This window comes from Coffea arabica, chromosome 11c (assembly GCF_036785885.1).
Source record: "Coffea arabica cultivar ET-39 chromosome 11c, Coffea Arabica ET-39 HiFi, whole genome shotgun sequence".
Lineage (NCBI taxonomy): Eukaryota > Viridiplantae > Streptophyta > Magnoliopsida > Gentianales > Rubiaceae > Coffea > Coffea arabica.
Window position 1 is genome coordinate 21,895,623 of NC_092330.1, and position 18,877 is coordinate 21,914,499.

Consider the following 18,877-nt stretch of genomic DNA (forward strand, 5'->3'; position numbering starts at 1 on the left):
AAAAAACGGATCCGGATACGGATAACGGAATTAAATCCCTACCCATACCCGAAAAAATTTCAGGGATCCGATCCGGATCCGGGTCTAGACCCGTCCCGTTGACAGGCCTAGGGTCACCCATCCTAGTACTACTGTCGCCCAAGCACGCTTAACTTCGGAGTTCTGATGGGATCCGGTGCATTAGTGCTGGTATGATCGCACCCGCCATGTTCCTTTCGCTTTATTCTTTTAAACTGCCACGTCCTGTGAAGCAGTTTGGCTTTTCTGGACCCGAATTCATTCTAAGCGTCAATTCATGAATTTCCTCACATCCTTTTATTTATTTACTTTTATATTTTTTTCTTGTTGCTTTGCACCTTTTTTTTCTCTCGTCGCACAACTCTCAATTATCCTGAAATTGATCCTTCACGCTTGCGCTTATACATTTGCGCCGACAACTTTGACCGACGATCCGGGCTTCGATCCAGCCGTACCGTTCCTGACTTGTCTCGCGCCTTCAGATCCGCCTTCATGCTTCGATGAGAAGCAAAATATAAAGCAATCGTTCCGACGGAGCTAAATTACTACAGCATAAAGAACGAAGGGGAAATTTGGATTTCGAAACAAAAAAGGGAGGGGTGCAACACGAGGATTTCCCAGGGGGTCACCTAGGGGTGTCAACGGGCCGGGTCCGGGCCGGAATTCATTATTCCGGACCCGGACCCGGATCCGACCCGTTTACCCGACGGGTCTTTTATTCTGTGTTCCGGATCCGGACCCGGCGAGTCTCGGATCCGGGTCGGGTCTACCCGAACAAATTTGCCAAAATTTATAATTTCTAACAAAAAAGAGAAAAAGATATATTTGTAAACAAATTTCTAGCTAATGCAAAGAAAAAACCAAATAAGAAAATAAATCAAATTGATTTTACTCAAATACATCATCCTAATCAAATTATATTGATAATATATATTTTTTATAAATTATTAAATCATTTATATCCGGATCCGGGTCTAATACGGGTCGGAATACTATATTCCGTATCCGACCCGTTTTTTTGTTTGAAAAAACGGATCCGGATACGGATAACGGAATTAAATCCCTACCCATACCCGAAAAAATTTCAGGGATCCGATCCGGATCCGGGTCTAGACCCGTCCCGTTGACAGGCCTAGGGTCACCCATCCTAGTACTACTGTCGCCCAAGCACGCTTAACTTCGGAGTTCTGATGGGATCCGGTGCATTAGTGCTGGTATGATCGCACCCGCCATGTTCCTTTCGCTTTATTCTTTTAAACTGCCACGTCCTGTGAAGCAGTTTGGCTTTTCTGGACCCGAATTCATTCTAAGCGTCAATTCATGAATTTCCTCTCATCCTTTTATTTATTTACTTTTATATTTTTTTCTTGTTGCTTTGCACCTTTTTTTTCACTCGTCGCACAACTCTCAATTATCCTGAAATTGATCCTTCACGCTTGCGCTTATACATTTGCGCCGACAACATTGACCGACGATCCGGGCTTCGATCCAGCCGTACCGTTCCTGACTTGTCTCGCGCCTTCAGATCCGCCTTCATGCTTCGATAAGAAGCAAAATATAAAGCAATCGTTCCGACGGAGCTAAATTACTACAGCATAAAGAACGAAGGGGAAATTTGGATTTCGAAACAAAAAAGGGAGGGGTGCAACACGAGGACTTCCCAGGGGGTCACCCATCCTAGTACTACTCTCGCCCAAGCACGCTTAACTTCGGAGTTCTGATGGGATCCGGTGCATTAGTGCTGGTATGATCGCACCCGCCATGTTCCTTTCGCTTTATTCTTTTAAACTGCCCCGTCCTGTGAAGCAGTGTGGCTTTTCTGGACCCGAATTCATTTTAAGCGTCAATTCAAGAATTTCCCCTCATCCTTTTATTTATTTACTTTTACATTTTTTTCTTGTTGATTTGCACCATTTTTTTTTCCCTCGTCGCGCAACTCTCAATTATCCTGAAATTGATCCTTCACGCTTGCGCTTATACATTTGCGCCGACAACTTTGACCGACGATCCGGGCTTCGATCCAGCCGTACCGTTCCTGACTTGTCTCGCGCCTTCAGATCCGCCTTCATGCTTCGATGAGAAGCAAAATATAAAGCAATCGTTCCGACGGAGCTAAATTACTACAGCATAAAGAACGAAGGGGAAATTTGGATTTCGAAACAAAAAAGGGAGGGGTGCAACACGAGGATTTCCCAGGGGGTCACCTAGGGGTGTCAACGGGCCGGGTCCGGGGCGGAATTCATTATTCCGGACCCGGACCCGGATCCGACCCGTTTACCCGACGGGTCTTTTATTCGGTGTTCCGGATCCGGACCCGGCGAGTCTCGGATCCGGATCGGGTCTACCCGAACAAATTTGCCAAAATTTATAATTTCTAACAAAAAAGAGAAAAAGATATATTTGTAAACTAATTTCTAACTAATGCAAAGAAAAACCAAATAAGAAAATAAATCAAATTGATTTTACTCAAATACATCATCCTAATCAAATTATATTGATAATATATATTTTTTATAAATTATTAAATCATTTATATCCGGATCTGGGTCTAATACGGGTCGGAATATTATATTCCGTATCCGACCCGATTTTTTGTTTGAAAAAACGGATCCGGATCCGGATAACGGAATTAAATCCCTACCCATACCCAAAAAAATTTCAGGGATCCGATCCGGATCCGGGTCTAGACCCGACCCGTTGACAGGCCTAGGGTCACCCATCCTAGTACTACTGTCGCCCAAGCACGCTTAACTTCGGAGTTCTGATGGGATCCGGTGCATTAGTGCTGGTATGATCGCACCCGCCATGTTCCTTTCGCTTTATTCTTTTAAACTGCCACGTCCTGTGAAGCAGTTTGGCTTTTCTGGACCCGAATTCATTCTAAGCGTCAATTCATGAATTTCCTCTCATCCTTTTATTTATTTACTTTTATATTTTTTTCTTGTTGCTTTGCACCTTTTTTTTCCCTCGTCGCACAACTCTCAATTATCCTGAAATTGATCCTTCACGCTTGCGCTTATACATTTGCGCCGACAACTTTGACCGACGATCCGGGCTTCGATCCAGCCGTACCGTTCCTGACTTGTCTCGCGCCTTCAGATCCGCCTTCATGCTTCGATGAGAAGCAAAATATAAAGCAATCGTTCCGACGGAGCTAAATTACTACAGCTTAAAGAACGAAGGGGAAATTTGGATTTCGAAACAAAAAAGGGAGGGGTGCAACACGAGGATTTCCCAGGGGGTCACCTAGGGGTGTCAACGGGCCGGGTCCGGGCCGGAATTCATTATTCCGGACCCGGACCCGGATCCGACCCGTTTACCCGACGGGTCTTTTATTCTGTGTTCCGGATCCGGACCCGGCGAGTCTCGGATCCGGGTCGGGTCTACCCGAACAAATTTGCCAAAATTTATAATTTCTAACAAAAAAGAGAAAAAGATATATTTGTAAACAAATTTCTAGCTAATGCAAAGAAAAAACCAAATAAGAAAATAAATCAAATTGATTTTACTCAAATACATCATCCTAATCAAATTATATTGATAATATATATTTTTTATAAATTATTAAATCATTTATATCCGGATCCGGGTATAATACGGGTCGGAATACTATATTCCGTATCCGACCCGTTTTTTTGTTTGAAAAAACGGATTCGAATCCGGATAACGGAATTAAATCCCTACCCATACCCGAAAAAATTTCAGGGATCCGATCCGGATCCGGGTCTAGACCCGACCCGTTGACAGGCCTAGGGTCACCCATCCTAGTACTACTGTCGCCCAAGCACGCTTAACTTCGGAGTTCTGATGGGATCCGGTGCATTAGTGCTGGTATGATCGCACCCGCCATGTTCCTTTCGCTTTATTCTTTTAAACTGCCACGTCCTGTGAAGCAGTTTGGCTTTTCTGGACCCGAATTCATTCTAAGCGTCAATTCATGAATTTCCTCTCATCCTTTTATTTATTTACTTTTATATTTTTTTCTTGTTGCTTTGCACCTTTTTTTTCCCTCGTCGCACAACTCTCAATTATCCTAAAATTGATCCTTCACGCTTGCGCTTATACATTTGCGCCGACAACTTTGACCGACGATCCGGGCTTCGATCCAGCCGTACCGTTCCTGACTTGTCTCGCGCCTTCAGATCCGCCTTCATGCTTCGATAAGAAGCAAAATATAAAGCAATCGTTCCGACGGAGCTAAATTACTACAGCATAAAGAACGAAGGGGAAATTTGGATTTCGAAACAAAAAAGGGAGGGGTGCAACACGAGGACTTCCCAGGGGGTCACCCATCCTAGTACTACTCCCGCCCAAGCACGCTTAACTTCGGAGTTCTGATGGGATCCGGTGCATTAGTGCTGGTATGATCGCACCCGCCATGTTCCTTTCGCTTTATTCTTTTAAACTGCCACGTCCTGTGAAGCAGTTTGGCTTTTCTGGACCCGAATTCATTCTAAGCGTCAATTCATGAATTTCCTCTCATCCTTTTATTTATTTACTTTTATATTTTTTTCTTGTTGCTTTGCACCTTTTTTTTCCCTCGTCGCACAACTCTCAATTATCCTGAAATTGATCCTTCACGCTTGCGCTTATACATTTGCGCCGACAACTTTGACCGACGATCCGGGCTTCGATCCAGCCGTACCGTTCCTGACTTGTCTCGCGCCTTCAGATCCGCCTTCATGCTTCGATGAGAAGCAAAATATAAAGCAATCGTTCCGACGGAGCTAAATTACTACAGCTTAAAGAACGAAGGGGAAATTTGGATTTCGAAACAAAAAAGGGAGGGGTGCAACACGAGGATTTCCCAGGGGGTCACCTAGGGGTGTCAACGGGCCGGGTCCGGGCCGGAATTCATTATTCCGGACCCGGACCCGGATCCGACCCGTTTACCCGACGGGTCTTTTATTCTGTGTTCCGGATCCGGACCCGGCGAGTCTCGGATCCGGGTCGGGTCTACCCGAACAAATTTGCCAAAATTTATAATTTCTAACAAAAAAGAGAAAAAGATATATTTGTAAACAAATTTCTAGCTAATGCAAAGAAAAAACCAAATAAGAAAATAAATCAAATTGATTTTACTCAAATACATCATCCTAATCAAATTATATTGATAATATATATTTTTTATAAATTATTAAATCATTTATATCCGGATCCGGGTATAATACGGGTCGGAATACTATATTCCGTATCCGACCCGTTTTTTTGTTTGAAAAAACGGATTCGGATCCGGATAACGGAATTAAATCCCTACCCATACCCGAAAAAATTTCAGGGATCCGATCCGGATCCGGGTCTAGACCCGACCCGTTGACAGGCCTAGGGTCACCCATCCTAGTACTACTGTCGCCCAAGCACGCTTAACTTCGGAGTTCTGATGGGATCCGGTGCATTAGTGCTGGTATGATCGCACCCGCCATGTTCCTTTCGCTTTATTCTTTTAAACTGCCACGTCCTGTGAAGCAGTTTGGCTTTTCTGGACCCGAATTCATTCTAAGCGTCAATTCATGAATTTCCTCTCATCCTTTTATTTATTTACTTTTATATTTTTTTCTTGTTGCTTTGCACCTTTTTTTTCCCTCGTCGCACAACTCTCAATTATCCTAAAATTGATCCTTCACGCTTGCGCTTATACATTTGCGCCGACAACTTTGACCGACGATCCGGGCTTCGATCCAGCCGTACCGTTCCTGACTTGTCTCGCGCCTTCAGATCCGCCTTCATGCTTCGATAAGAAGCAAAATATAAAGCAATCGTTCCGACGGAGCTAAATTACTACAGCATAAAGAACGAAGGGGAAATTTGGATTTCGAAACAAAAAAGGGAGGGGTGCAACACGAGGACTTCCCAGGGGGTCACCCATCCTAGTACTACTCTCGCCCAAGCACGCTTAACTTCGGAGTTCTGATGGGATCCGGTGCATTAGTGCTGGTATGATCGCACCCGCCATGTTCCTTTCGCTTTATTCTTTTAAACTGCCCCGTCCTGTGAAGCAGTGTGGCTTTTCTGGACCCGAATTCATTTTAAGCGTCAATTCAAGAATTTCCCCTCATCCTTTTATTTATTTACTTTTACATTTTTTTCTTGTTGATTTGCACCATTTTTTTTCCCTCGTCGCGCAACTCTCAATTATCCTGAAATTGATCCTTCACGCTTGCGCTTATACATTTGCGCCGACAACTTTGACCGACGATCCGGGCTTCGATCCAGCCGTACCGTTCCTGACTTGTCTCGCGCCTTCAGATCCGCCTTCATGCTTCGATGAGAAGCAAAATATAAAGCAATCGTTCCGACGGAGCTAAATTACTACAGCATAAAGAACGAAGGGGAAATTTGGATTTCGAAACAAAAAAGGGAGGGGTGCAACACGAGGATTTCCCAGGGGGTCACCTAGGGGTGTCAACGGGCCGGGTCCGGGCCGGAATTCATTATTCCGGACCCGGACCCGGATCCGACCCGTTTACCCGACGGGTCTTTTATTCGGTGTTCCGGATCCGGACCCGGCGAGTCTCGGATCCGGGTCGGGTCTACCCGAACAAATTTGCCAAAATTTATAATTTCTAACAAAAAAGAGAAAAAGATATATTTGTAAACTAATTTCTAACTAATGCAAAGAAAAACCAAATAAGAAAATAAATCAAATTGATTTTACTCAAATACATCATCCTAATCAAATTATATTGATAATATATATTTTTTATAAATTATTAAATCATTTATATCCGGATCTGGGTCTAATACGGGTCGGAATATTATATTCCGTATCCGACCCGATTTTTTGTTTGAAAAAACGGATCCGGATCCGGATAACGGAATTAAATCCCTACCCATACCCGAAAAAATTTCAGGGATCCGATCCGGATCCGGGTCTAGACCCGACCCGTTGACAGGCCTAGGGTCACCCATCCTAGTACTACTGTCGCCCAAGCACGCTTAACTTCGGAGTTCTGATGGGATCCGGTGCATTAGTGCTGGTATGATCGCACCCGCCATGTTCCTTTCGCTTTATTCTTTTAAACTGCCACGTCCTGTGAAGCAGTTTGGCTTTTCTGGACCCGAATTCATTCTAAGCGTCAATTCATGAATTTCCTCTCATCCTTTTATTTATTTACTTTTATATTTTTTTCTTGTTGCTTTGCACCTTTTTTTTCCCTCGTCGCACAACTCTCAATTATCCTGAAATTGATCCTTCACGCTTGCGCTTATACATTTGCGCCGACAACTTTGACCGACGATCCGGGCTTCGATCCAGCCGTACCGTTCCTGACTTGTCTCGCGCCTTCAGATCCGCCTTCATGCTTCGATGAGAAGCAAAATATAAAGCAATCGTTCCGACGGAGCTAAATTACTACAGCATAAAGAACGAAGGGGAAATTTGGATTTCGAAACAAAAAAGGGAGGGGTGCAACACGAGGATTTCCCAGGGGGTCACCTAGGGGTGTCAACGGGCCGAGTCCGGGCCGGAATTCATTATTCCGGACCCGGACCCGGATCCGACCCGTTTACCCGACGGGTCTTTTATTCTGTGTTCCGGATCCGGACCCGGCGAGTCTCGGATCCGGGTCGGGTCTACCCGAACAAATTTGCCAAAATTTATAATTTCTAACAAAAAAGAGAAAAAGATATATTTGTAAACAAATTTCTAGCTAATGCAAAGAAAAAACCAAATAAGAAAATAAATCAAATTGATTTTACTCAAATACATCATCCTAATCAAATTATATTGATAATATATATTTTTTATAAATTATTAAATCATTTATATCCGGATCCGGGTATAATACGGGTCGGAATACTATATTCCGTATCCGACCCGTTTTTTTGTTTGAAAAAACGGATTCGGATCCGGATAACGGAATTAAATCCCTACCCATACCCGAAAAAATTTCAGGGATCCGATCCGGATCCGGGTCTAGACCCGACCCGTTGACAGGCCTAGGGTCACCCATCCTAGTACTACTGTCGCCCAAGCACGCTTAACTTCGGAGTTCTGATGGGATCCGGTGCATTAGTGCTGGTATGATCGCACCCGCCATGTTCCTTTCGCTTTATTCTTTTAAACTGCCACGTCCTGTGAAGCAGTTTGGCTTTTCTGGACCCGAATTCATTCTAAGCGTCAATTCATGAATTTCCTCTCATCCTTTTATTTATTTACTTTTATATTTTTTTCTTGTTGCTTTGCACCTTTTTTTTCCCTCGTCGCACAACTCTCAATTATCCTAAAATTGATCCTTCACGCTTGCGCTTATACATTTGCGCCGACAACTTTGACCGACGATCCGGGCTTCGATCCAGCCGTACCGTTCCTGACTTGTCTCGCGCCTTCAGATCCGCCTTCATGCTTCGATAAGAAGCAAAATATAAAGCAATCGTTCCGACGGAGCTAAATTACTACAGCATAAAGAACGAAGGGGAAATTTGGATTTCGAAACAAAAAAGGGAGGGGTGCAACACGAGGACTTCCCAGGGGGTCACCCATCCTAGTACTACTCTCGCCCAAGCACGCTTAACTTCGGAGTTCTGATGGGATCCGGTGCATTAGTGCTGGTATGATCGCACCCGCCATGTTCCTTTCGCTTTATTCTTTTAAACTGCCCCGTCCTGTGAAGCAGTGTGGCTTTTCTGGACCCGAATTCATTTTAAGCGTCAATTCAAGAATTTCCCCTCATCCTTTTATTTATTTACTTTTACATTTTTTTCTTGTTGATTTGCACCATTTTTTTTTCCCTCGTCGCGCAACTCTCAATTATCCTGAAATTGATCCTTCACGCTTGCGCTTATACATTTGCGCCGACAACTTTGACCGACGATCCGGGCTTCGATCCAGCCGTACCGTTCCTGACTTGTCTCGCGCCTTCAGATCCGCCTTCATGCTTCGATGAGAAGCAAAATATAAAGCAATCGTTCCGACGGAGCTAAATTACTACAGCATAAAGAACGAAGGGGAAATTTGGATTTCGAAACAAAAAAGGGAGGGGTGCAACACGAGGATTTCCCAGGGGGTCACCTAGGGGTGTCAACGGGCCGGGTCCGGGCCGGAATTCATTATTCCGGACCCGGACCCGGATCCGACCCGTTTACCCGACGGGTCTTTTATTCTGTGTTCCGGATCCGGACCCGGCGAGTCTCGGATCCGGGTCGGGTCTACCCGAACAAATTTGCCAAAATTTATAATTTCTAACAAAAAAGAGAAAAAGATATATTTGTAAACTAATTTCTAACTAATGCAAAGAAAAACCAAATAAGAAAATAAATCAAATTGATTTTACTCAAATACATCATCCTAATCAAATTATATTGATAATATATATTTTTTATAAATTATTAAATCATTTATATCCGGATCTGGGTCTAATACGGGTCGGAATATTATATTCCGTATCCGACCCGATTTTTTGTTTGAAAAAACGGATCCGGATCCGGATAACGGAATTAAATCCCTACCCATACCCGAAAAAATTTCAGGGATCCGATCCGGATCCGGGTCTAGACCCGACCCGTTGACAGGCCTAGGGTCACCCATCCTAGTACTACTGTCGCCCAAGCACGCTTAACTTCGGAGTTCTGATGGGATCCGGTGCATTAGTGCTGGTATGATCGCACCCGCCATGTTCCTTTCGCTTTATTCTTTTAAACTGCCACGTCCTGTGAAGCAGTTTGGTTTTTCTGGACCCGAATTCATTCTAAGCGTCAATTCATGAATTTCCTCTCATCCTTTTATTTATTTACTTTTATATTTTTTTCTTGTTGCTTTGCACCTTTTTTTTCCCTCGTCGCACAACTCTCAATTATCCTGAAATTGATCCTTCACGCTTGCGCTTATACATTTGCGCCGACAACTTTGACCGACGATCCGGGCTTCGATCCAGCCGTACCGTTCCTGACTTGTCTCGCGCCTTCAGATCCGCCTTCATGCTTCGATGAGAAGCAAAATATAAAGCAATCGTTCCGACGGAGCTAAATTACTACAGCATAAAGAACGAAGGGGAAATTTGGATTTCGAAACAAAAAAGGGAGGGGTGCAACACGAGGATTTCCCAGGGGGTCACCTAGGGGTGTCAACGGGCCGGGTCCGGGCCGGAATTCATTATTCCGGACCCGGACCCGGATCCGACCCGTTTACCCGACGGGTCTTTTATTCTGTGTTCCGGATCCGGACCCGGCGAGTCTCGGATCCGGGTCGGGTCTACCCGAACAAATTTGCCAAAATTTATAATTTCTAACAAAAAAGAGAAAAAGATATATTTGTAAACTAATTTCTAGCTAATGCAAAGAAAAAACCAAATAAGAAAATAAATCAAATTGATTTTACTCAAATACATCATCCTAATCAAATTATATTGATAATATATATTTTTTATAAATTATTAAATCATTTATATCCGGATCCGGGTATAATACGGGTCGGAATACTATATTCCGTATCCGACCCGTTTTTTTGTTTGAAAAAACGGATTCGGATCCGGATAACGGAATTAAATCCCTACCCATACCCGAAAAAATTTCAGGGATCCGATCCGGATCCGGGTCTAGACCCGACCCGTTGACAGGCCTAGGGTCACCCATCCTAGTACTACTGTCGCCCAAGCACGCTTAACTTCGGAGTTCTGATGGGATCCGGTGCATTAGTGCTGGTATGATCGCACCCGCCATGTTCCTTTCGCTTTATTCTTTTAAACTGCCACGTCCTGTGAAGCAGTTTGGCTTTTCTGGACCCGAATTCATTCTAAGCGTCAATTCATGAATTTCCTCACATCCTTTTATTTATTTACTTTTATATTTTTTTCTTGTTGCTTTGCACCTTTTTTTTCTCTCGTCGCACAACTCTCAATTATCCTGAAATTGATCCTTCACGCTTGCGCTTATACATTTGCGCCGACAACTTTGACCGACGATCCGGGCTTCGATCCAGCCGTACCGTTCCTGACTTGTCTCGCGCCTTCAGATCCGCCTTCATGCTTCGATGAGAAGCAAAATATAAAGCAATCGTTCCGACGGAGCTAAATTACTACAGCATAAAGAACGAAGGGGAAATTTGGATTTCGAAACAAAAAAGGGAGGGGTGCAACACGAGGATTTCCCAGGGGGTCACCTAGGGGTGTCAACGGGCCGGGTCCGGGCCGGAATTCATTATTCCGGACCCGGACCCGGATCCGACCCGTTTACCCGACGGGTCTTTTATTCTGTGTTCCGGATCCGGACCCGGCGAGTCTCGGATCCGGGTCGGGTCTACCCGAACAAATTTGCCAAAATTTATAATTTCTAACAAAAAAGAGAAAAAGATATATTTGTAAACAAATTTCTAGCTAATGCAAAGAAAAAACCAAATAAGAAAATAAATCAAATTGATTTTACTCAAATACATCATCCTAATCAAATTATATTGATAATATATATTTTTTATAAATTATTAAATCATTTATATCCGGATCCGGGTCTAATACGGGTCGGAATACTATATTCCGTATCCGACCCGTTTTTTTGTTTGAAAAAACGGATCCGGATACGGATAACGGAATTAAATCCCTACCCATACCCGAAAAAATTTCAGGGATCCGATCCGGATCCGGGTCTAGACCCGTCCCGTTGACAGGCCTAGGGTCACCCATCCTAGTACTACTGTCGCCCAAGCACGCTTAACTTCGGAGTTCTGATGGGATCCGGTGCATTAGTGCTGGTATGATCGCACCCGCCATGTTCCTTTCGCTTTATTCTTTTAAACTGCCACGTCCTGTGAAGCAGTTTGGCTTTTCTGGACCCGAATTCATTCTAAGCGTCAATTCATGAATTTCCTCTCATCCTTTTATTTATTTACTTTTATATTTTTTTCTTGTTGCTTTGCACCTTTTTTTTCCCTCGTCGCACAACTCTCAATTATCCTGAAATTGATCCTTCACGCTTGCGCTTATACATTTGCGCCGACAACTTTGACCGACGATCCGGGCTTCGATCCAGCCGTACCGTTCCTGACTTGTCTCGCGCCTTCAGATCCGCCTTCATGCTTCGATGAGAAGCAAAATATAAAGCAATCGTTCCGACGGAGCTAAATTACTACAGCATAAAGAACGAAGGGGAAATTTGGATTTCGAAACAAAAAAGGGAGGGGTGCAACACGAGGATTTCCCAGGGGGTCACCTAGGGGTGTCAACGGGCCGGGTCCGGGCCGGAATTCATTATTCCGGACCCGGACCCGGATCCGACCCGTTTACCCGACGGGTCTTTTATTCTGTGTTCCGGATCCGGACCCGGCGAGTCTCGGATCCGGGTCGGGTCTACCCGAACAAATTTGCCAAAATTTATAATTTCTAACAAAAAAGAGAAAAAGATATATTTGTAAACTAATTTCTAGCTAATGCAAAGAAAAAACCAAATAAGAAAATAAATCAAATTGATTTTACTCAAATACATCATCCTAATCAAATTATATTGATAATATATATTTTTTATAAATTATTAAATCATTTATATCCGGATCCGGGTATAATACGGGTCGGAATACTATATTCCGTATCCGACCCGTTTTTTTGTTTGAAAAAACGGATTCGGATCCGGATAACGGAATTAAATCCCTACCCATACCCGAAAAAATTTCAGGGATCCGATCCGGATCCGGGTCTAGACCCGACCCGTTGACAGGCCTAGGGTCACCCATCCTAGTACTACTGTCGCCCAAGCACGCTTAACTTCGGAGTTCTGATGGGATCCGGTGCATTAGTGCTGGTATGATCGCACCCGCCATGTTCCTTTCGCTTTATTCTTTTAAACTGCCACGTCCTGTGAAGCAGTTTGGCTTTTCTGGACCCGAATTCATTCTAAGCGTCAATTCATGAATTTCCTCACATCCTTTTATTTATTTACTTTTATATTTTTTTCTTGTTGCTTTGCACCTTTTTTTTCTCTCGTCGCACAACTCTCAATTATCCTGAAATTGATCCTTCACGCTTGCGCTTATACATTTGCGCCGACAACTTTGACCGACGATCCGGGCTTCGATCCAGCCGTACCGTTCCTGACTTGTCTCGCGCCTTCAGATCCGCCTTCATGCTTCGATGAGAAGCAAAATATAAAGCAATCGTTCCGACGGAGCTAAATTACTACAGCATAAAGAACGAAGGGGAAATTTGGATTTCGAAACAAAAAAGGGAGGGGTGCAACACGAGGATTTCCCAGGGGGTCACCTAGGGGTGTCAACGGGCCGGGTCCGGGCCGGAATTCATTATTCCGGACCCGGACCCGGATCCGACCCGTTTACCCGACGGGTCTTTTATTCTGTGTTCCGGATCCGGACCCGGCGAGTCTCGGATCCGGGTCGGGTCTACCCGAACAAATTTGCCAAAATTTATAATTTCTAACAAAAAAGAGAAAAAGATATATTTGTAAACAAATTTCTAGCTAATGCAAAGAAAAAACCAAATAAGAAAATAAATCAAATTGATTTTACTCAAATACATCATCCTAATCAAATTATATTGATAATATATATTTTTTATAAATTATTAAATCATTTATATCCGGATCCGGGTCTAATACGGGTCGGAATACTATATTCCGTATCCGACCCGTTTTTTTGTTTGAAAAAACGGATCCGGATACGGATAACGGAATTAAATCCCTACCCATACCCGAAAAAATTTCAGGGATCCGATCCGGATCCGGGTCTAGACCCGTCCCGTTGACAGGCCTAGGGTCACCCATCCTAGTACTACTGTCGCCCAAGCACGCTTAACTTCGGAGTTCTGATGGGATCCGGTGCATTAGTGCTGGTATGATCGCACCCGCCATGTTCCTTTCGCTTTATTCTTTTAAACTGCCACGTCCTGTGAAGCAGTTTGGCTTTTCTGGACCCGAATTCATTCTAAGCGTCAATTCATGAATTTCCTCTCATCCTTTTATTTATTTACTTTTATATTTTTTTCTTGTTGCTTTGCACCTTTTTTTTCCCTCGTCGCACAACTCTCAATTATCCTGAAATTGATCCTTCACGCTTGCGCTTATACATTTGCGCCGACAACTTTGACCGACGATCCGGGCTTCGATCCAGCCGTACCGTTCCTGACTTGTCTCGCGCCTTCAGATCCGCCTTCATGCTTCGATGAGAAGCAAAATATAAAGCAATCGTTCCGACGGAGCTAAATTACTACAGCATAAAGAACGAAGGGGAAATTTGGATTTCGAAACAAAAAAGGGAGGGGTGCAACACGAGGATTTCCCAGGGGGTCACCTAGGGGTGTCAACGGGCCGGGTCCGGGCCGGAATTCATTATTCCGGACCCGGACCCGGATCCGACCCGTTTACCCGACGGGTCTTTTATTCTGTGTTCCGGATCCGGACCCGGCGAGTCTCGGATCCGGGTCGGGTCTACCCGAACAAATTTGCCAAAATTTATAATTTCTAACAAAAAAGAGAAAAAGATATATTTGTAAACTAATTTCTAGCTAATGCAAAGAAAAAACCAAATAAGAAAATAAATCAAATTGATTTTACTCAAATACATCATCCTAATCAAATTATATTGATAATATATATTTTTTATAAATTATTAAATCATTTATATCCGGATCCGGGTATAATACGGGTCGGAATACTATATTCCGTATCCGACCCGTTTTTTTGTTTGAAAAAACGGATTCGGATCCGGATAACGGAATTAAATCCCTACCCATACCCGAAAAAATTTCAGGGATCCGATCCGGATCCGGGTCTAGACCCGACCCGTTGACAGGCCTAGGGTCACCCATCCTAGTACTACTGTCGCCCAAGCACGCTTAACTTCGGAGTTCTGATGGGATCCGGTGCATTAGTGCTGGTATGATCGCACCCGCCATGTTCCTTTCGCTTTATTCTTTTAAACTGCCACGTCCTGTGAAGCAGTTTGGCTTTTCTGGACCCGAATTCATTCTAAGCGTCAATTCATGAATTTCCTCACATCCTTTTATTTATTTACTTTTATATTTTTTTCTTGTTGCTTTGCACCTTTTTTTTCTCTCGTCGCACAACTCTCAATTATCCTGAAATTGATCCTTCACGCTTGCGCTTATACATTTGCGCCGACAACTTTGACCGACGATCCGGGCTTCGATCCAGCCGTACCGTTCCTGACTTGTCTCGCGCCTTCAGATCCGCCTTCATGCTTCGATGAGAAGCAAAATATAAAGCAATCGTTCCGACGGAGCTAAATTACTACAGCATAAAGAACGAAGGGGAAATTTGGATTTCGAAACAAAAAAGGGAGGGGTGCAACACGAGGATTTCCCAGGGGGTCACCTAGGGGTGTCAACGGGCCGGGTCCGGGCCGGAATTCATTATTCCGGACCCGGACCCGGATCCGACCCGTTTACCCGACGGGTCTTTTATTCTGTGTTCCGGATCCGGACCCGGCGAGTCTCGGATCCGGGTCGGGTCTACCCGAACAAATTTGCCAAAATTTATAATTTCTAACAAAAAAGAGAAAAAGATATATTTGTAAACAAATTTCTAGCTAATGCAAAGAAAAAACCAAATAAGAAAATAAATCAAATTGATTTTACTCAAATACATCATCCTAATCAAATTATATTGATAATATATATTTTTTATAAATTATTAAATCATTTATATCCGGATCCGGGTCTAATACGGGTCGGAATACTATATTCCGTATCCGACCCGTTTTTTTGTTTGAAAAAACGGATCCGGATACGGATAACGGAATTAAATCCCTACCCATACCCGAAAAAATTTCAGGGATCCGATCCGGATCCGGGTCTAGACCCGTCCCGTTGACAGGCCTAGGGTCACCCATCCTAGTACTACTGTCGCCCAAGCACGCTTAACTTCGGAGTTCTGATGGGATCCGGTGCATTAGTGCTGGTATGATCGCACCCGCCATGTTCCTTTCGCTTTATTCTTTTAAACTGCCACGTCCTGTGAAGCAGTTTGGCTTTTCTGGACCCGAATTCATTCTAAGCGTCAATTCATGAATTTCCTCTCATCCTTTTATTTATTTACTTTTATATTTTTTTCTTGTTGCTTTGCACCTTTTTTTTCACTCGTCGCACAACTCTCAATTATCCTGAAATTGATCCTTCACGCTTGCGCTTATACATTTGCGCCGACAACATTGACCGACGATCCGGGCTTCGATCCAGCCGTACCGTTCCTGACTTGTCTCGCGCCTTCAGATCCGCCTTCATGCTTCGATAAGAAGCAAAATGTAAAGCAATCGTTCCGACGGAGCTAAATTACTACAGCATAAAGAACGAAGGGGAAATTTGGATTTCGAAACAAAAAAGGGAGGGGTGCAACACGAGGACTTCCCAGGGGGTCACCCATCCTAGTACTACTCTCGCCCAAGCACGCTTAACTTCGGAGTTCTGATGGGATCCGGTGCATTAGTGCTGGTATGATCGCACCCGCCATGTTCCTTTCGCTTTATTCTTTTAAACTGCCCCGTCCTGTGAAGCAGTGTGGCTTTTCTGGACCCGAATTCATTTTAAGCGTCAATTCAAGAATTTCCCCTCATCCTTTTATTTATTTACTTTTACATTTTTTTCTTGTTGATTTGCACCATTTTTTTTTCCCTCGTCGCGCAACTCTCAATTATCCTGAAATTGATCCTTCACGCTTGCGCTTATACATTTGCGCCGACAACTTTGACCGACGATCCGGGCTTCGATCCAGCCGTACCGTTCCTGACTTGTCTCGCGCCTTCAGATCCGCCTTCATGCTTCGATGAGAAGCAAAATATAAAGCAATCGTTCCGACGGAGCTAAATTACTACAGCATAAAGAACGAAGGGGAAATTTGGATTTCGAAACAAAAAAGGGAGGGGTGCAACACGAGGATTTCCCAGGGGGTCACCTAGGGGTGTCAACGGGCCGGGTCCGGGGCGGAATTCATTATTCCGGACCCGGACCCGGATCCGACCCGTTTACCCGACGGGTCTTTTATTCGGTGTTCCGGATCCGGACCCGGCGAGTCTCGGATCCGGATCGGGTCTACCCGAACAAATTTGCCAAAATTTATAATTTCTAACAAAAAAGAGAAAAAGATATATTTGTAAACTAATTTCTAACTAATGCAAAGAAAAACCAAATAAGAAAATAAATCAAATTGATTTTACTCAAATACATCATCCTAATCAAATTATATTGATAATATATATTTTTTATAAATTATTAAATCATTTATATCCGGATCTGGGTCTAATACGGGTCGGAATATTATATTCCGTATCCGACCCGATTTTTTGTTTGAAAAAACGGATCCGGATCCGGATAACGGAATTAAATCCCTACCCATACCCAAAAAAATTTCAGGGATCCGATCCGGATCCGGGTCTAGACCCGACCCGTTGACAGGCCTAGGGTCACCCATCCTAGTACTACTGTCGCCCAAGCACGCTTAACTTCGGAGTTCTGATGGGATCCGGTGCATTAGTGCTGGTATGATCGCACCCGCCATGTTCCTTTCGCTTTATTCTTTTAAACTGCCACGTCCTGTGAAGCAGTTTGGCTTTTCTGGACCCGAATTCATTCTAAGCGTCAATTCATGAATTTCCTCTCATCCTTTTATTTATTTACTTTTATATTTTTTTCTTGTTGCTTTGCACCTTTTTTTTCCCTCGTCGCACAACTCTCAATTATCCTGAAATTGATCCTTCACGCTTGCGCTTATACATTTGCGCCGACAACTTTGACCGACGATCCGGGCTTCGATCCAGCCGTACCGTTCCTGACTTGTCTCGCGCCTTCAGATCCGCCTTCATGCTTCGATGAGAAGCAAAATATAAAGCAATCGTTCCGACGAAGCTAAATTACTACAGCATAAAGAACGAAGGGGAAATTTGGATTTCGAAACAAAAAAGGGAGGGGTGCAACACGAGGATTTCCCAGGGGGTCACCTAGGGGTGTCAACGGGCCGGGTCCGGGCCGGAATTCATTATTCCGGACCCGGACCCGGATCCGACCCGTTTACCCGACGGGTCTTTTATTCTGTGTTCCGGATCCGGACCCGGCGAGTCTCGAATCCGGGTCGGGTCTACCCGAACAAATTTGCCAAAATTTATAATTTCTAACAAAAAAGAGAAAAAGATATATTTGTAAACAAATTTCTAGCTAATGCAAAGAAAAAACCAAATAAGAAAATAAATCAAATTGATTTTACTCAAATACATCATCCTAATCAAATTATATTGATAATATATATTTTTTATAAATTATTAAATCATTTATATCCGGATCCGGGTATAATACGGGTCGGAATACTATATTCCGTATCCGACCCGTTTTTTTGTTTGAAAAAACGGATTCGGATCCGGATAACGGAATTAAATCCCTACCCATACCCGAAAAAATTTCAGGGATCCGATCCGGATCCGGGTCTAGACCCGACCCGTTGACAGGCCTAGGGTCACCCATCCTAGTACTACTGTCGCCCAAGCACGCTTAACTTCGGAGTTCTGATGGGATCCGGTGCATTAGTGCTGGTATGATCGCACCCGCCATGTTCCTTTCGCTTTATTCTTTTAAACTGCCACGTCCTGTGAAGCAGTTTGGCTTTTCTGGACCCGAATTCATTCTAAGCGTCAATTCATGAATTTCCTCTCATCCTTTTATTTATTTACTTTTATATTTTTTTCTTGTTGCTTTGCACCTTTTTTTTCCCTCGTCGCACAACTCTCAATTATCCTAAAATTGATCCTTCACGCTTGCGCTTATACATTTGCGCCGACAACTTTGACCGACGATCCGGGCTTCGATCCAGCCGTACCGTTCCTGACTTGTCTCGCGCCTTCAGATCCGCCTTCATGCTTCGATAAGAAGCAAAATATAAAGCAATCGTTCCGACGGAGCTAAATTACTACAGCATAAAGAAC

At 43.7% G+C, this 18,877-nt stretch overlaps 5 non-coding genes and 16 pseudogenes across 5 annotated transcripts; all 21 read right to left on the reverse strand.

Annotated features, from left to right (window-relative positions):
- Positions 1-80: 80 nt before the first annotated feature.
- On the reverse strand, positions 81-203 carry LOC140020115 (5S ribosomal RNA; annotated as a pseudogene).
- Positions 204-1,123: 920 nt separating this feature from the next.
- On the reverse strand, positions 1,124-1,246 carry LOC140020116 (5S ribosomal RNA; annotated as a pseudogene).
- A 411-nt stretch (positions 1,247-1,657) lies between these two features.
- On the reverse strand, positions 1,658-1,776 carry LOC140020011 (5S ribosomal RNA). Its single transcript, XR_011824678.1, has one exon. It is a non-coding gene; the product is annotated as a 5S ribosomal RNA (ribosomal RNA).
- Positions 1,777-2,702: 926 nt separating this feature from the next.
- On the reverse strand, positions 2,703-2,820 carry LOC140018762 (5S ribosomal RNA; annotated as a pseudogene).
- A 925-nt stretch (positions 2,821-3,745) lies between these two features.
- On the reverse strand, positions 3,746-3,863 carry LOC140018763 (5S ribosomal RNA; annotated as a pseudogene).
- Positions 3,864-4,274: 411 nt separating this feature from the next.
- On the reverse strand, positions 4,275-4,393 carry LOC140017518 (5S ribosomal RNA). Its single transcript, XR_011823827.1, has one exon. It is a non-coding gene; the product is annotated as a 5S ribosomal RNA (ribosomal RNA).
- A 925-nt stretch (positions 4,394-5,318) lies between these two features.
- Positions 5,319-5,436, reverse strand: LOC140018764 (5S ribosomal RNA; annotated as a pseudogene).
- Positions 5,437-5,847: 411 nt separating this feature from the next.
- Positions 5,848-5,966, reverse strand: LOC140020022 (5S ribosomal RNA). Its single transcript, XR_011824679.1, has one exon. It is a non-coding gene; the product is annotated as a 5S ribosomal RNA (ribosomal RNA).
- A 925-nt stretch (positions 5,967-6,891) lies between these two features.
- Positions 6,892-7,009, reverse strand: LOC140018765 (5S ribosomal RNA; annotated as a pseudogene).
- Positions 7,010-7,934: 925 nt separating this feature from the next.
- On the reverse strand, positions 7,935-8,052 carry LOC140018766 (5S ribosomal RNA; annotated as a pseudogene).
- A 411-nt stretch (positions 8,053-8,463) lies between these two features.
- On the reverse strand, positions 8,464-8,582 carry LOC140020033 (5S ribosomal RNA). Its single transcript, XR_011824680.1, has one exon. It is a non-coding gene; the product is annotated as a 5S ribosomal RNA (ribosomal RNA).
- Positions 8,583-9,508: 926 nt separating this feature from the next.
- Positions 9,509-9,626, reverse strand: LOC140018767 (5S ribosomal RNA; annotated as a pseudogene).
- Positions 9,627-10,551: 925 nt separating this feature from the next.
- On the reverse strand, positions 10,552-10,669 carry LOC140018768 (5S ribosomal RNA; annotated as a pseudogene).
- A 920-nt stretch (positions 10,670-11,589) lies between these two features.
- Positions 11,590-11,712, reverse strand: LOC140020117 (5S ribosomal RNA; annotated as a pseudogene).
- Positions 11,713-12,637: 925 nt separating this feature from the next.
- On the reverse strand, positions 12,638-12,755 carry LOC140018769 (5S ribosomal RNA; annotated as a pseudogene).
- Positions 12,756-13,675: 920 nt separating this feature from the next.
- LOC140020118 (5S ribosomal RNA) lies at positions 13,676-13,798 on the reverse strand (annotated as a pseudogene).
- Positions 13,799-14,723: 925 nt separating this feature from the next.
- On the reverse strand, positions 14,724-14,841 carry LOC140018771 (5S ribosomal RNA; annotated as a pseudogene).
- Positions 14,842-15,761: 920 nt separating this feature from the next.
- Positions 15,762-15,884, reverse strand: LOC140020119 (5S ribosomal RNA; annotated as a pseudogene).
- Positions 15,885-16,295: 411 nt separating this feature from the next.
- LOC140020044 (5S ribosomal RNA) lies at positions 16,296-16,414 on the reverse strand. The gene has a single exon (XR_011824681.1). It is a non-coding gene; the product is annotated as a 5S ribosomal RNA (ribosomal RNA).
- A 926-nt stretch (positions 16,415-17,340) lies between these two features.
- Positions 17,341-17,458, reverse strand: LOC140018772 (5S ribosomal RNA; annotated as a pseudogene).
- A 925-nt stretch (positions 17,459-18,383) lies between these two features.
- Positions 18,384-18,501, reverse strand: LOC140018773 (5S ribosomal RNA; annotated as a pseudogene).
- Positions 18,502-18,877: the final 376 nt, after the last annotated feature.